The following is a 17,505-nucleotide window of genomic DNA, read 5'->3' as shown; positions in this document are numbered from 1 at the left end:
TCCCGTCTTCTAGGATTCACAGAACTTGCCATAGTTCACGCACCAATATTAGAAAAAGCTCATCCTAAAAATCTAAGATGACATCTTTAAACTTTTTTTAATTCCAATCATTAAAAAGGCTTACACTTCCAGTTACAATACAATTCACATACAACAATCTGATCACAAGCATGTCCCAAACAGATTTTGCTATGTCAACAATGAAGAACGAGCACAAAATACATAACCAACTTTTCCATACATTATATACATATAGTGCAATAGGAAGTGGATTCAACCTGACTAAATGTATCTCCACATCATCTAGTTCAGAAACACGTGCTCTTTTCTCAAAATCATGACCAGCTGAAAAACAGAAAGCTAGTGCATCCCATGCTACATCATCTCTCTTTCCCATTTGTTAGAGTAATAAAGTATTTTCTTATTAATTAAATCAAATTGATTTAATTATTAAGTCACTTATTATATACATATGGTGCAATAGGAAGTGGATTCAACCTGACTAAATGTATGTCCACATCATCTCGTTCAGAAACATGTGCTCTTTTCTCAAAATCATGACCAGCTGAAAAACAGAAAGCTAGTGCATCCCATGCTACATCATCTCTCTTTCCCATTTGTTAGAATATAAAAAGTATTTTCTTATTAATTAAATCAAATTGATTTAATTATTAAGTCACTTATTATCTCTAGTTTACTTAAGCTAAACTTTGAACATATAATAATTAATTCTTTTATTAATTATTATCATGCAGCCTAGGTTTTACCTGTTAGGGTTTTGATCTCTTTTATAAGGACAATCTCTCTTTGTATTCATTCATTCACTTTTGATAATAGCATTTTCTCTTTTTGCTCATCAAGAATGTCTCATCCGTCAATCTGGGAATTCCAGCCTCAATAGCTTTTGCTTCTCTCTTTGTATGACAGGTGTTTGCATGCAGGTGATTCTTGGAAGCTATGGGGTTGAGCTTTCATCAACTTCAACACCATTTTTAACTTCACTAGAAACTATGATGACACTTACTACTTGTCACGTCATTGATAAGGATTGAAATACGCAGCCATCAAGAATATAATATCCATCCCTAATGACCACATTTCAGAAATGGAAATAGAAACGATTTCAGAGACAGGAATGACTGAAAACATTTCCAAGCTGTCCCTGATCAGTCAAAAAATTTGGAAACCATTTCCAGAACTCAGAAACTTATTGACCTATCTGCGTTGACCATCTTGTGGATGAAATCGCATTTCCAGCAATGTAAGCAAGTAAAAACAAGATTTTAGTTGTATTTGCAATTTTTTAATGTCTTATGTCAACCCACAACCTCATGCAACCCTAATAATATTAAAATCCACAACCTCATGCAACCCTAATAATATTAAAATATGTTATGTCAAATTTAATGTGTTTCAAAAAATTTACTTAATTTTTGCTCGTCTTTGATGCACACCATGGCTGTCTATTCCTGCCATTTCCAAGTTGGGGTTTGCAGAGTTTATTTCCACCATTTCTCAGCCCAGGATCGGTTTGCGAAGAAAAATCAAAAAAGCCCACATGAGAGAGGAGTCATTCATGTTGGAATTAGACTTCTTAGCTTGAGCAGAAAAAAAAAACATCTTTAGAAGTAAATACAGTTTTGAGTTCAGTTAGTGGAATCAGTTCACTGGCTAATAATAATAGTTGATAAATGGCATAGCAACGAGAATTGCCCATAAATCGTGTGAATCGCCGGTTTGGCAATACGATTCGGACTTCCTGATTTTTTTTGAATTGTTGAACCAAAATCGGTGATTTCATCGCCATGAATCGCCCGATTCAGCAATTAATCCAAAAGATTGCCAAAATCGCCTACATGAATCACGAAAAATCAGACTCTAAAGGAGATTGTTCCAGAATCAGAGTTGCTCACTGACGCTATGGACCCGGTCTTCACTGAGGCAGGCCATTAGTGGGTTGACCAAGTAGAAAGAGAGGCTAAGGCCATGGCCATGGCAGAGGAGGCAGCTAGAGCACATTCAGGCACTGGCAGATGCACACGCGCGCACATAGACACATAGACACAGGCCCTAGTGATGTTGTTCATGAGCCCATCTTACATGCAAAGCTCAGTAGTCCTCTAGGACCTACCTTAGACGCCTTTGTAGAAGGTAGACAAGATAGGCTGAGGCTGAGGCTGTAGATGAGCTTGAGAATGATGATGAGGCTTGAGCTAGAGCCTTGTTTTTTTCATTTTGTTTACAGAAACTGATAGACATACATTTATGGACCTTCATCTTACATACATTTATGATTTGATGTCTAATGGATCTTCATCTTACATACATTCTATGATTTGACTCATTATGATTCTATGATTTCTATGTACTTCAACTACAATTTACATTTTACGTGTAACGTGTGTGATGGATTTATCATTTATGTTCCTTGATTATGTAAGCTTCTATTTGATGATGTTATAGTGTGTTTAGTTATATTCAATAAAGGGTGCATAAAATAAGCTTTAAATTGTTAATACTTAAAATCTCTAAATTTCAAGGGTTTTTTTAATTTGCCGATTTGTGGCAGATTTTTGATTCAATTCGGCCTTGCCGATTTTGATTCTCTTTACTTTGATAAATGGTTTCATTTACATTTTTTTAAAATGATAGTTTCAAGAAAGAAAAATAATATTACACAGTACTCATTTTTATTGTTTCTAGTATTAAATTTAGTAGAAATTGATACTAAATTAAGGACCAACAGTTTCAAAATTCAGTTTCTAGGTCTACTGAATTTCATAGATTCAAAAAAATCAAATTTTAATACAGTTTCTACACAGTTTAAAGCATGAAAGGTCAGAATGTATACAGTTTTTATATCATTTCGATGAATTATATCTATGAAATTGAAATTGAACTCATTTTGATTTGACCCATTGATGTTATGTTCTATGATGATTTGATGATTGACCGTTGCTACAATGAGTGATGAGTGTTACAATTGATAAGTAGGAGACATTTTCTCCAGCAAGTCAAATTATGATATTGCTATCAGGATTTAACTGTGTAGTTTTTTAGAGTCAAATCAAAAAACGCTACACAGTTAAACCCCAATAGCAATATCATAAAATGTTACAATGTTATATAATTCATCAATTCTGAATATATTTGAAATTTCAGCTATATACATATATATAAATAGCCATCCCCTGCTTTGAGATTAAAAAAACCCCAATAACCCATTCCCGTCTCTCCGCACCAGAAACTCCAGGTAAAAGGATAGTATTCTCATGGCCTGCTGAACCTTTGAGTTAATGGATCTTGATATCTATCGCTTGCATGCTCCTAGAAAAAATTAATTCAACTTGGTACGGGATAGCTCCTAACATCTATTACCTACATGCTACTAATGAAAGTTGGCTAGGTCCTATTATACTACAGATAGCCCTTAGCATCTGCATCTATGTACCAGTATTGAAAGCAGATAAAAGCGTAGGATACAACAGTTAGCACCTAACATCTATCACCCACACAATACTACTGAAAGTCAGCTAGTTTGCACCTGGATCGAACTCAGTTCTGGCATTAGAGTTATCTTCTGCCAAATAAACATTATCAAGATGTCTTATGATTTTACTATATTAAACTCTTGACATGGGTAGATCATGGCATCAATCAAACACATATTGCTGGCAAAAGCTTGTCTAAGCCTCATAAAAGTGGGTAGCCCCTAGCACAAATCACCTACATGTTAATAATGAATGTTAGTAACCCCGTGACATGCCCAATTACTTATGTTGGCAAAGCAGGCTTCCAAACCACAAGTTGTGTGGTTTTTAAACCATCACCCCATTGCAAATGGGGACCCCGTCTTTTTGTTTGTGGGTATAGGTAGTAGAGCGGATTTGACAACAATACAAGAGGTAGAAACCTCCTTAGAGTGTCAAAACGGGAAAATTGAGCAAAAATGGCAATATTTGACTAAGTATCAAATTTGGGAAAAGTTGGCTATGTCAATATGGAGAAAATTCGGAAAATTTGGCAAAGTGTGAAAAGGAGGTGAGACACCTCTCCATCCCAAAGGAAGGAAAATGAAGCCTCTTCTCATCTCAAATGGAGGTGGAGGAAGCACCTCCTCGTCTCATGGTTGAATTAAGGAAGAAAGAGATTGATTTGAGCCTAGGGATTGAATTCAAATTTGTCATGAGATGATAAACACTTAATGTAATTAAACCTTGCATTGAGCTTTGGATTAAATATTTAATTAGTGTTGGATTAAATATTTAATAATATTAAGCAAGGGAAGATCAATTTTAATGGTATCAATTGAGGTGGAAATTAATATTCAATTTAAGTAAGACCCAATTCACCTCAATTTTGCAAAATTAATGGGTTTTAAATTGAAATGAGATTAAATTTACCTCAATTTTGCAAAAAATGAATTTACCTCAATTTTGCAAAATGAAAATGGAATTTAATTTGAGATGAGATTAAATTTACCTCGATTTAGCAAAATATAGATTGATTTTAAATAATAATTAATTAATTCATCCACTGTGGCATTGAATTTATCCAATATTGATTTTAATGGGCAATTGAATTTATGGCAAGTAAAGCAATAATATCAATCATTTTTAGCCAAAAGGGCCATTCAAACTGACTTATTCAAGGAGACTTTTTACTTAAATAATTAGCATCAATTTTAAATAAGGAAATTAACAATTTTTTAATGATGTTTTGAAAGGTTGTTTTTTATTAATGATGTTGATTATTATTGGTTGTAAATCAATTTGGATATGAGAGATGAAAATTCAATTGGCATTACCCAATCAAATTTTGTTATTTGTGCGATGGTTTTCTAAGTCTTACTAACTGTATATGTTGAAATTATTATTTAAAATTTTGCAATTATTTATATGTGGTGCTTTGGCTTGCAGGTTAAGGTGATGAAGCGACATAGGCCCACATGGCCTTTTTTTGATTGGCTCTTGGTTCCATTTAATTTTTTCTCATTGGTCTACTAATTGGTGGCTTCTTCTACAAGCTCTCTCTTCTCATTGGTCCATATGTTGGTGCATGCGTTTGGATTTTCTTATTGGCCCATGAAGACAATGTGATTTTCTAATTGGTCCACATGGAGGTGCTTAATTGTTATTGAGTGGGTATTCGATATTTGTAGCTATGATTATGGAAACCCCAATAAGGGCTTATGCTGTTTAATCTTGGCCATTTATTGTACTTGAAGCCCCTATATAAAGGTTTGCTTGCACCATTTGTAAAGACAGTTAAAGATTTGTTGCTAGAGTACAACTAAAACTGGTCTTTATTCACTGTTGGTCTTCACGCTGGTTATGTGTGATCATTTTGGAGAGTTGCATGGTTCTTTGCATCTCTCACTTAGCTTAGGATTTCATTCCATGTTGCTTAGTAGTAGTTTAGTTGGATGAAAGTAATTATGGATGTTTACTTGCTTGACTCGAACACATCTAGACTACAAGTATCTTGCTGATGGTAGGAGTGTCTTTTGCGATTAGTCGATGAAAAAACTTAACTTCAATTGGTATTCAATCTTTAGTTTGTATCCATTTGAAGGGATTGAAGAGAAGATATTGATGTGATATTCATTAGGGTATTTCTTGCAAGCTTGTTGATTAAGCTACATCTCGTAGAGTCCAACTTCATCCATGATTCCTTGCATTCACAGCTTGGAGTAGAAGTAATTGAAGTTAGCAAGTTGAAGTCTAAGTTAGAAAATCAAAACTATATTTTCATTGCACATTGTGAAGATAAATCTTTAAGAGTGCAAGTAGTTGATATTCATTGAATGAATAGCGTAAGTCCCTTTGTGATCCTAGCAAATCACATCGTAAAATTGAGCGAGTATCCACGATCGAAGGGAACCTTGGAGTCATTTTCTGATCTTATTTTGCAAGCTTAGCATGAGAGAAGACATTATATTAAGAGAGGACTGAATAATCAGTGTTTGACTCTGAAACAATGAGCATTTGATTCTATATGTTGTAGTGGACCAAAACTCACATCAACACTACAACCATTCCTAAAAGTTGTTACTAAGTTAAGTGGGTCATAGAATTTCAAGTTCAGAGCACATAAGGAACAATAAGAAAAAATACATTTAGGAAACAATTGTCACCTATCTATCCCTTGATAGTGTCTCTCAACCCTAGTTGTGATCCCCTAAAAATCAGCTCTTATATCTATCTAGGTTATGGCATTCTAGTATCTAAAAGGTAAATGACATGATCGATCTAACAAAGTCTGTCCTAAATGTTCACACCTCAAACTGGTAGATATTGTTACATTATCCCAAAGGGTGATTACTAATCCATGCACACACCTACAATTTTTGGGATTTTTGTGTACAAGAAGAAAATAATTTATTGAGCCCACAGAACTAGCATATTACTGCACACATATACATATGCCAATACAAACCCATACACTAAATTATCTCAACTATCCATTTTCCATGCAGTTACCAAATTGACTTCATTAAGATCACACCTTGATTATGGTAATTTGACAATTTGTTGGTTTGCATATATGCAGCTGTATAATGATCAGAGCATATCAACTTTGTCTGTGGCAGTTCTGATTACTAACCATGTTGTCCAATTGTATGAAACAAGATAATCCTTGACTGTGATTCAACTGTATCCAATGTATTTAGTAGATGTTGCGATCATGATTAGTAATTGCTCAATCACTTTGTCAGACTTACAGGTCAAAAAGATCTAGACAAATGACATCAAAACAAAATAAATAAATCTTAAGCTTGCAAACTCTATTAGAAAATAAGGTTTTGATCTTTCCTAATGGTAGCTCAGTCTTGATACAATTGAAGGCTCAAAGCCATAGCTATGATTAATGTGGGGTCATGGCCTTTGCACTTAATCTTGATTCATAGAAATTGAAAAACATATATGCTCATTGATTTTTTGTTACTCTTAAATGGATTGGTCACAAACCAAAGATGCATTGAAAGATTTAAGCTTTTTTATTTTTAAGTAGATAAAATGTGCTGGGATACAATTGGGACGGCTGCCTGTACCTGGGACAGTTAAGGAACATCTGGAGGTCCCCTGGCCATCCTCGGGATGACTAGCCATCCCCCAAAGTACCTAGGCATCCCCTAAAAAATAGTTTTGGATGTACTAGGAAAATTTCCAGGTTTTTTGTAAAATAGAAGGGGTGAGGAAGTTTCCTATTGGTCCATGCAACCCCAAAATATCCCCTATGTGTGAGGAGGTCATATTCAGTAGGTGAGGTAACTCCATGAAGCATAGTTTATTCATATTGTAACTTTAAATTAGAGTAAGCAATATTGCTTCTCTACAAGTATTGACAACTTGATGATTGCTAAACAAGCACTAGAGATTAGCCAAGTCCTCGACACTAGCACACAATAGGGTTCTCTCTCCTATCTCCCCTATCTCTATCTTGATTCTTAAGAGCAAAGTACATTTCACCTATGAATTTGTATGTCTCAACCCCAATGGTATGGAACTTATAACTACATGAGCAGTCGTCCCAACCCTAGGTCCCTAACCCTTACTACCTTTCTAACCTATTTCACTATACTTAATCATTCTAATAGATCATCTCTAACCATACTTAAGTCAAAGTTCTAATATTACATTTTACTGAACATTAAAATAAAACTATTTTAGCCAATCTAATTTGAAAAGTTTAATTACATTTGCTCCTTTTTTAATAAATACTAATTAATTTCAATCTTATATTGTTCAAGTTTCAATGTGTTTGTCAGTATCATACATGTTCAAATATTGAAATTTATGTTGATTCCATATCTTTAGCAAAGCTAGGTCATACATGGTTGACAATAAGCTCAACAAGCTTTTACAAGGTTATATCACATGACACCATCACTATGAGGTTGCAAACAAACATGAAGAGGCTTTATATTATTCACAAGGCCAAAACTTGTAATATAATAATATAAAACCCTTTGAAAGCCTCAATCAACACAATACTATTAAAAGTGAATAGATTGACACTGACACATCTGCAATGAATGGACAAATACAATCCTTCATAAAGCTTCAAAACAAGGTAGAAGAGCAACCATAATACAGTCTGTAAATCCTTGAATACACTTGTAATAACATCGTTGGAAACTAAAACAAGCAAGTTCAAGGTCAAATAATTTATAACCAAAATCCAAGCTATTACAATGTAGCCTTTCATTAGAAAAAAAATTTATTTCATCTAGCAAACAAATCCAGCATTTTTATTTCATCTAGCAGCTGAAAGCAAACAAATCCACAAAATTTATGTTCATGTCATAGGCATACGATCTCTGCAATGTGCCAAGGGATATAATATTTATAGCAATAAAAGAAATATTTAAGTGCATGTGCTTTATGAGTCATCCCACGAGTTATTAGAAATTAGAATATAAATATTGACTCCACATGTATGGGTAAGTGGTAGAGGTAAGTAATTGAGAAGTCTATAATAAAGACAGTGGACTCCCACGAGAATGTCAAAAATATTGTGTTTTTGGATCTCATATTGAGAGTGTAGAATTGTATCCTTCAAATAATGAGCAATATATGTTAGTTCCCTCATACAAGGGTTTCATCCATTTTCTAAATACATCAAAGTATCCATATTATTGTATTGTGAGATCCCATCTGTATAATTGGTTTATCTCTATATTCATATGCAGATTCTTAGCAAATGATATTAGAGCTTTTTTCAGGGTAAACTGGGAATTTTTTTGCTGATTTTCCCATTTCAGGCAGAATTTTGTGCAAAAGATGATCTCACAAGGTTTGAAAATTGGTGAATCTAGACTCATTAGAAAGAGAGCTTTGAGAGCTTTTTGAAAAGCGACAATATTAAAAATCAGGATCAGCATCAAGGAACATATATCAATCTAAAGTTGATATCCTGCAAGTCATATTTTGCTGAAGTTTTGATATACCACTTTTAGAAGAAATTCATAGCTTGCAAATTGAATGATACATCACACATCCTATTTTTTGTAACTGTTTAACAAACTTGAAATCTACTCTTCAATGTACTTAAGACCTCTCATTTCAATTTCTTTTACAGGGGTGTGGAGGTGGAAATGTTTTCCTCGTACAGTTATCTTGGGGTTAATTTCTACAAGCCCCATTTCAGCATGAGACCCGCCCTTCAGCCACAAATCAGTAAGGGGTATGGCTCCTTGATTCTCCTTGACCAACTGTGTTTTCGACACCACTTTCAAGATACCTTGTCCAACATGACATGGATACTCTAATCAGACCCGCTATTCTCTATGGTTCAGCTCTATGGGGTCCCTCCTGCCGGATTCCTATTGGACTATAGCTGAGTGGATTTAGATTGTCCTTCTCTAGTGCATTATCAAGTGCATGCAATCCATCCTACACCACAATATTCTTGCAAAGTTTGGGCTCTCCCTTTAGGCTTGAAGCTATACTCAATATGGTTTAGTTCCTTCATTGCCTTCAATGCTTTGCTGATTTGGCCAAGAGGCATCACAAGTACCCTTTCCCCACTTACTGCTCTTCGAAGTCATTGCAACTTTAAGGTCCTCTACTTGAGCTCGAGGTTGGTATTCTAAGACTTCAACCCTCCTTGGGTCTATCAGGACTAAGATGTATCATCTCCTCCCCTTTTAGTACTCTTGATTGGTGTGTCAAAGATGAAATCTATAGGCCGTTTATCCACACCATCTGAGTCAACCCCCATGGGGACCTTTGACCTAAGATGGCTTTCTAAGTGGAGCATTTTTTGGAGTTGAAGGATGGACTTATTGTTTGCCCTTCCTATTTATCCCACCATTGATCCCATTCCCTTTCGAATCCCCCTTGGTTCCTTTAGAATGGGTTCTCATCAACTCTATTCTTAGACAGACCATCAAATTGAAAGAAAGCACAGGATTTGTTAGCTTTGCAATATCAAGGAGGTTGAGTTTGAGTTCTAATTTTACCTTCCATTGCCCTTTATACTAGGAGATCAAAGGGAGTTCCCACTGTCTCTTCAGGGAGGCACAGTTGATGTCCACCTTCTTCAAGTACGCAAATCAAAGCTACCTTGCTCTTTACCTTCAAGAAATTGTTAGGCCCACTTGTCACACACTCTAGCACTAGCATCCTATGATGCCTTAGCCTTGCCAACTCATCACCTCCTCCTCCACTAGGCTTCACTCGACATGCAGCACCAAGCATCAGCTTGTCCCTGCCCCTTGTCCAAGATTCATGATGCCCAAGCCAGGTTCTTACCAACAGCAATCTTTATCATTTAGGACTACCTAGAGGCAGCTCATAGTTCCATCTTGTCATGTGGTTTATCCCTCAATGTTGAAGTTCTTTGCTGCTCTTCAAGATTCTTGGTGGGGCTCTAGGGTTTCCCCCACCTCCTGTTATTTTGTTTTGTTTTGTTTTGTTCTTGTTTTTGTTGCTTCTTTTGGACACTATTTGGTATCCTTGTTATGGATTGCCCCGCCCTTTGTTTCTCTTACCCTTTGACACTTTGTGGTCTTTATTACATTAATAAATAGCTTCTATTATTGGTTAATGGCTATCTATTTGTAATCTATTGTAAATATTATAATGTTTCTAATATTTAGTTAGGTTGTAGATAACTAATAGTTTTCTATTAGCTAGAATAGAAAGTTTATATTCTTTACGATCGTTTCCTAAGGAAACATAGTTTCATTCTTTTGTATATAGTGACCTCTCGGTCTCTGTTAATATTAAGCAAGTATTTACCAATTACTTCGTAATATGGTATCAAAGCAAATACTTTTAAAAAATTCAAAATTTTATAGTTTCTTTGGAAGTTATTTGCCAAAATATTTTCAAAATTATTTCTGAAACTCTCTCTACAATCCGACTAGGGTTTCCATTCTAAGAGATCTGACTGTGGTGAAAATCACGACCAAGGTTTAGGGCCATTTTTACTGTACTTTTGCATTTTTCCTAGACATGATTTCTGCCCTATTTCCACATTTTTCCTAGACATGATTTCCAGTGGTTTTCGTGTGTAATCTCCAATGGCTTTCACTTGTAATCTCCAATAGTTTTCATGTGTGATTTTCAATATTTTCAAATTTTTTCAGACACGATTTCCAATGATTTCCATACACAATTCATGTCTCCATCCAATCCAGTTATTGGGCATTAACAGAAGCTGTTTTTTCCAGCAATTTTTGCTTCTCACGAGCATGTATATGCAACAAAACACCATTTCTAGTGTTGGGTCCCTAACCTCCAGTGATGTCTCTACAAGAAACCTCTCTTTTTTGAAAAAAATCAGTTGCCTACTACCTGAAATCACCATTTTTCTACATTTTTATCCTTCCATGGCCATCGACTAGGGTTTTCTTTGAAAACCCTAATTCTTGGGCTCGAAAAAAATTCTAATTATAGATTCTTGGTGGGTTTTTGAGAGCTCAACTAGGTTGTCATCAGATTTTTCTGGGTGCCTCGATTTTTGAGCCAACATATCCGAAAATTGACAACATATTCTTTCTAGGTTTTTTGAGCTCTCTTCTAGGTACCCCTTCATTTTTGGGGTCTTCCGTCTTTTTGCCTCAAAGCACGTGCCTTCACAGATTTTCACTAAAAAAATGTAATATGGCATTTTTGACAAATGTTCTGCTCAAGGGCTATTCAAAATTCAATGGTCAAAATTATAGCACATGGTAGCAACGAATACTAGCAATCTTTGAATATCATAATACTAATCAGATTGTTCTGGGTGTTACAAAACGTCCAACTACAACTAGTACTGATCAAGATACATGGGATCTAAATAATCGGGAGGCAGTGTTGCTTCTCATATTATTCATAGCTGATGATCAGCTCCCTCAAATTCCATTCGGCAAAATAGCTCCCAAGATATGGGAGCATCTGAAGAAACTTCATGAGACTTCAGACAAAAGCAAAGCCTTCTTTCTCAAGAACACTCTGTTTTCTATTATCATGGATGAGCAGAAATTGCTCCAAGAACACCTTAATACGATTCAAGAAATCCATGATCAATTGCTTGCCATTGGATGCAAGATGGAGGAAGAGGCCATTGTGGTCATAACCCTCAAAATTTTTCCCAAGTCCTACGTGCATTTTATCGAGACTCTCAACATCACTTCTACTGGTGTTGATCTAAAAGTCATATATCTATGCACACTTCTGCCTCAGCAAGATCAATGGAAACAACAATTCAGTAGCAGTTCTAGCTCCACCTCCATAAAGCAAGTCTTTGTTACTAAATCCTTTCAGAAGGATAAAGGCAAGTCTCAGCAGTCTTCCCCTCCAGCTTCAGATTGCTCCAGGAAAAAGAACATTCAATGCAACTATTGCCACAAGTATGGTCACATGAAGGTTGAATGTCAGAAACGCTTAGCTACCCAATCTAAGCAATTTGGTTTGCAACCGAAAGTGAACATTGCAAAGTACACTGAGCAAAACAAATCTGCCTTTTACACCTTCATGGCTAAAAGACCCGCAGATCATGTGAAGTTGTCTACCTGGTAATTGATTCAGGTGCTTCTCATCATTTCTCTCACCACAGAGACTGGTTCACTGACTACCAACCTTATTCAGATTCTATTATTTTTGGTGGCAGAGAAGAGTACACCGATGTCGACAAAGACAACATTCAGATTCGGTCTGCTACGAAGAATCTCATTTTCCTCAATGTGTACTACGTTCTAGGATGGAACTAAATCTATTCTCGATCAATCAATTGTTGCGATACTCTCCACAATTTGATGTCACCTTTAGTTCACATCAGTGCACCATCACTGATAAGGCAACTCAGTCTATTGTTGCGGTGAGTCTTGAGGATCATGGTCTTTTCCAACTTACTAATTCTGGTGATTCTCAAGACTTGGCTATGGTTGCTCAGCAATCTTCTGTTAGCACACTTTGGCACTAGCGATATGGGCACTTAAATGTGCATTATCTCTCTCAGCTTGCTTGGGAAGAGCTTGTCCTCGGATTGCCAGAAATTCAGACTCAGTTGCCTGGAATTTGTAATGCATGTCAGGCTAGGAAGCAACATTACACATCTTTCACCACTGGCGATGCATGGTGAGCTTCTCAGGTACTCCAGCTTGTTCATACCAATATCTACAACCTTGATGATCACTCCTTTTGTTCTTGGGTCCAAGTATTTTCTATTGTTTGTTGATGATTTTAGTAGAAAAATGTGAGTATATTTTCTTTAAAAGAAATCAAATGCATTTACTATATTTCAAAAGTTTAAACCTTTAGTTAAAAGGACTCTAGGAAGTCTATTATTACTCTTAGGTTAGATAATGGGGGGGAATTTTGTTATAATGAATTCTCTAACTTCATGGAAACTCATGGCATCAGATGTCAATTAACAACACCCCACACACCACAACAAAACAGTGTAGTTGAACGTCAGAACAAAACAATCACTGAGATGGCTCGATCCATGCTTGAACACAGACATGTTTCGAAGAAGTTTTGGGTAGAAGCAGTTAACACTACAGTCTATCTTTTGAATCAGTCACCCATCCCATAGTGGCGGTCAAAGGTAAGACTCTAGAAGAGGCCTAGTCATGTCGAAAGCCCAAAATCAATCACTTGTAAGTTTTGGCTCTCTTGCTTTTGTTTGAATCCCTGATTCATCACGCACCAAGTTGGATGCCAGGAATCAGAAACTCGTGCTTGATGGATATAGTAGTCTTCACAAAACCTATTGCTTGATCTTTACTAAGACATGTCGTCGCCTCTACAGCCGTGATGTAGTCTTTGATGAGCAATGAGGACCATTTGTTAGCATGAATGTTGATGGCATTCCTTTGGGGGAGTATCCTAAGCATTAGAGAGTATTGAGATGTTGCATCCATGACTGTATTTGTCATTGATGTCAACATAGCAATAAGTCTGTGAAGACTGGCAAAATCGTAGACAGAGATCATACTTGTACGAACAGAGTTTTGATGTACAAGTGAAGCGCGTTTAAGGACATGTTGTACCTTGTGTCTTGATGACGAGGTTAAATGCGCAAAGTCTAAGTCGAAGATGTACAGAAGTTATAAGTGATTTACAGAGAACAATGTGGAGACAGAGTGCATGGGAAGCAGCTTCTGATGGTCCTATTATATCTTCTAGCAAAGATATAATCTAGTGATGCGTAGTCAGCCAATGACAAAAGACAGTCTTATGGTGACATCAGCTAGTGCGCAAGCCCTAGTATTGCAGGTGGGAAGTTTTGTATATACTATGAGCTGACAATGCTATTGTAATTGTGAATTAATTAATTATCTTATTATAATTAATTGGGAAAGCCTCAAGGCCGACACAAGGAATTATTTTGAAGATAGGGTATAAAGGAAAGATGTTTTCCTTGTTCGTAAGAGTGTGTGTAACAAGCATGGAATGCGAAGTGTGAAAAGGAGCACAATGTTTGGTGAATGCGGGTAAGCGATCCAACGGATTATTGAATGTAGACTTCGTGATCTGGTATTAAGATCAAAAGGAGCAGAGGTCCGGTTGACAGGGCAAAGAAAGAGGAAGTACAATTCAATTCTATCATTCTGCAAGGAATAATACAGAAATGATTTGGACAATGAGTTCATTGGTCTTTCCCTTGAAGCTGTTTGGACAGTGGATCCATTTGCCTTCTACAACTCCTAACAGGGTTGGAATCTCCTAACAGAGATTCAAAATCCCCTAACAGGGACTAATATGTATTGAATGTTGTTATAGACACCTACAAAATCCATCCTCTAACAAGGAATATATATATTAGTACATCATCTTGTGGGTACCATCCCCATCAGGGTTTTCCCTCTGATCAAGGGTTTCCCTAATTAACATATCTGGTGTTATTGTGCATGAGTATCTTGTTGTGTTTTGTGATTACATTGTTCACATGGTTAAGTTTGATTAAGGTTGATAATTGTGATAATAGTTGGATAACTGATTCACCCCCCCTCTTAGTTATATTGGTGGACTATATATTCTAACACCATTCATGTCTGCTTCTCCTATTCGTGATCCAACAGACCAAACTATGAATGGTCATGATTTGGAAGTTAGGCTTCCATTAGGTCCACCTGATGGGAGGGCTCTAGTAGCTCCTGTAGCTCCAATTATACTAGTGATCCCTGTACAGACACCTCAAACTTCTCCTGCAAGATCACCCAGATTTTTAGATGCTTTACCTGAGTTTGATCAAGATTCTTTCAATGAGGAACCTAGTTATAGAGCATCTCTTGATAATAATGTTGGTCATTCTCCTCTTCAACTAAGTGGTGGGCTAAGACACTTGCTGATCTTCGTGATGATAAGCTCATCGATGGGTGAATTGCTCGAAAAAAGAGCAAAATGACAGAGTTAATTAACTTTGCTCTCATGGCCAACATTCATAGTGTTTGAACCTCAAACATATTATGAGGCTAAAGGAATTCCAGACTAGGAACAGGCCATAACATCTCAACACCAAAGACTATTGAAGAATAACACCTGGTTCCTTTCTGATCTTCGACCAAGGAAGAAACCCATTGGCTACAAATGGGTTTAAAAAATCAAATACAAATCTGATGTTTCTTTGGATAAGTACAAAGCTCGTTTAGTTGCAAAGAGCTTTTCTCAATGTCAGGGCATTGATTGTGAGCAGACCTTTGCTCCTGCTGCAAAGATGAGCACACTCGATTAGTCATAGCCATGGCAGCACAGTTTGGGTCAAAGGTCCATCAAATGTACGTCAAGAGTGCTTTCCTTAATGGTGACCTACAAGAAGAGGTCTACATGACATAGCCTCCTGGTTTCCAGGTTGTTGGTAAAGAACATCAAGTTCTCAAATTGGTGAAAGCTCTCTATGGCTTGAAGAAGGCCCCTCAGGCATGGTACATGAAAATTGATAAGTACCTCAGTGATCAAGGCTTCCAAAGGAGTTCTTCAGACTCAAATTTGCACACCAAGACTACTGATAGTGACATCATCCTTCCGATTATTTATGTGGATAATTTGATCATCACTAGCAATTTGACATCTTTGGTTCAGGAAATCAAAAAGAATTTATGACACTCTTTTCATATGACTGACCTTGGGTGTATGCATTATTGCCTAGGTGTTGAGATTTAGCAATAGTCTTCTGGTATATTCATCTCTCAATCCAAATATGGCAAGGCTCTATTAGACAAATTTCGTATGTAGGATTGCAAGCCTGCACCTACACCTATGGAGAAAGGTCTCAAGTTATCAACCAAATATGATTCTCCTATTGTTGATTATACTACATGCAAGCAACTAGTAGGCATTCTCATCTACCTCTTTGCTACTAAGCTTGATATTAGCTTCGCAATCAGCTAAATCTCACATTTTATGACAGCTCCTAAAGCTGATCATTGGATGGCAGCAAAGCGTGTGCTTCGTTATGTGAAAGGCACTACAGATTATGGACTTCTATACTCTCGAAGTTCTAATCCTAGACTCGATGGGTTCACAGATTCAGATTGGGCAGGCTCTGTTGACGATATAAAGTCAACTTATAGATATGTGTTTAGTTTGAGATCTATTGTCATCACATGGACTAGTAAGAAGCAACAGACAGTTTCTCTCTCCTCTACAGAGGCTGAATAGAAAGGGATAGTCAAGGCAGGTTGTGAAGTTGTTTGGCTTCGTCGAATGCTAGGGAATATGTAAATGTCACCAGCAGGACCAACCACTTTGTTTGTTGATAATGAAGGCATTATCAAATTAGCACGGAATCCAGTCTTCCATGAACAAACCAAGCATGTAGATGTTCATTGTCACTACATACGACTATTGATTTAAGACAGGACAATAGACTTGCAGTATGTTCCTACAACGGATAAGATTGCAGACATTCTCACCAAGCTTCCTGGTCCTAATAAGATTGTCAAATTTAGGAGACAACTTGGTGTTGTGGATAGAATAACCATTAAGGGAGGGTACTACGATAATAGATAGCTTCTATTATTAGTTAATGGTTATCTATTTGTAATCTATTATAAACATTAGAATGTTTCTAATTATTAGTTAGGTTGTAGATAATTGTTAGTTTTCTATTAGCTAGAATAGAAAGTTTTCATTCTTTACGATCATTTCCTAAGGATACATTGGTTCATTCTTTTGTATATATTGACCTCTAGGTCTCTGTTAATATTAAGCAAGTATTTACCAATTACTTCATAATAGCCTTTTGTTGGACATCAATAAATTTATCATATCTTACCTATTACATTATTCTCATTTCAGGTCCATAGATTAATGAAACATCCCACATGTAATAGAAATGATGTTGCTATAGAGTGATCGATCAAATTCACAAAAGAGAGATTCAAGTTTTGGGATATATCTCTTTTGACTCCTTAAAAAGTGACATTGGAAGATGGTATAGACAATTGTTTATGCCTGATTATTCTTTTAGTGAAATAGAACAACTTTTCTAAGATAGATAGGTACTAAAAGCACCCATAGTTATTGAAGTTGAGGAAAAGCAAAAGCCCAATCTCAGTGAAGA

At 36.3% G+C, this 17,505-nt stretch overlaps 1 protein-coding gene across 3 annotated transcripts in view; it reads right to left on the bottom strand.

Moving 5' to 3' along the window:
• Nucleotides 1-17,505, bottom strand: part of LOC149563933 (uncharacterized) — a 45,576-nt gene that overhangs the window by 1,128 nt on the left and 26,943 nt on the right. The window lies entirely within an intron of this gene.

This window comes from Cupressus sempervirens, chromosome 4 (assembly GCF_028749045.1).
Source record: "Cupressus sempervirens isolate cs-2001-9-10 chromosome 4, ASM2874904v1, whole genome shotgun sequence".
NCBI lineage: Eukaryota > Viridiplantae > Streptophyta > Pinopsida > Cupressales > Cupressaceae > Cupressus > Cupressus sempervirens.
Note: the sequence above shows the minus strand (reverse complement) of the source record. Positions and strands in the feature narration are given on the sequence as shown.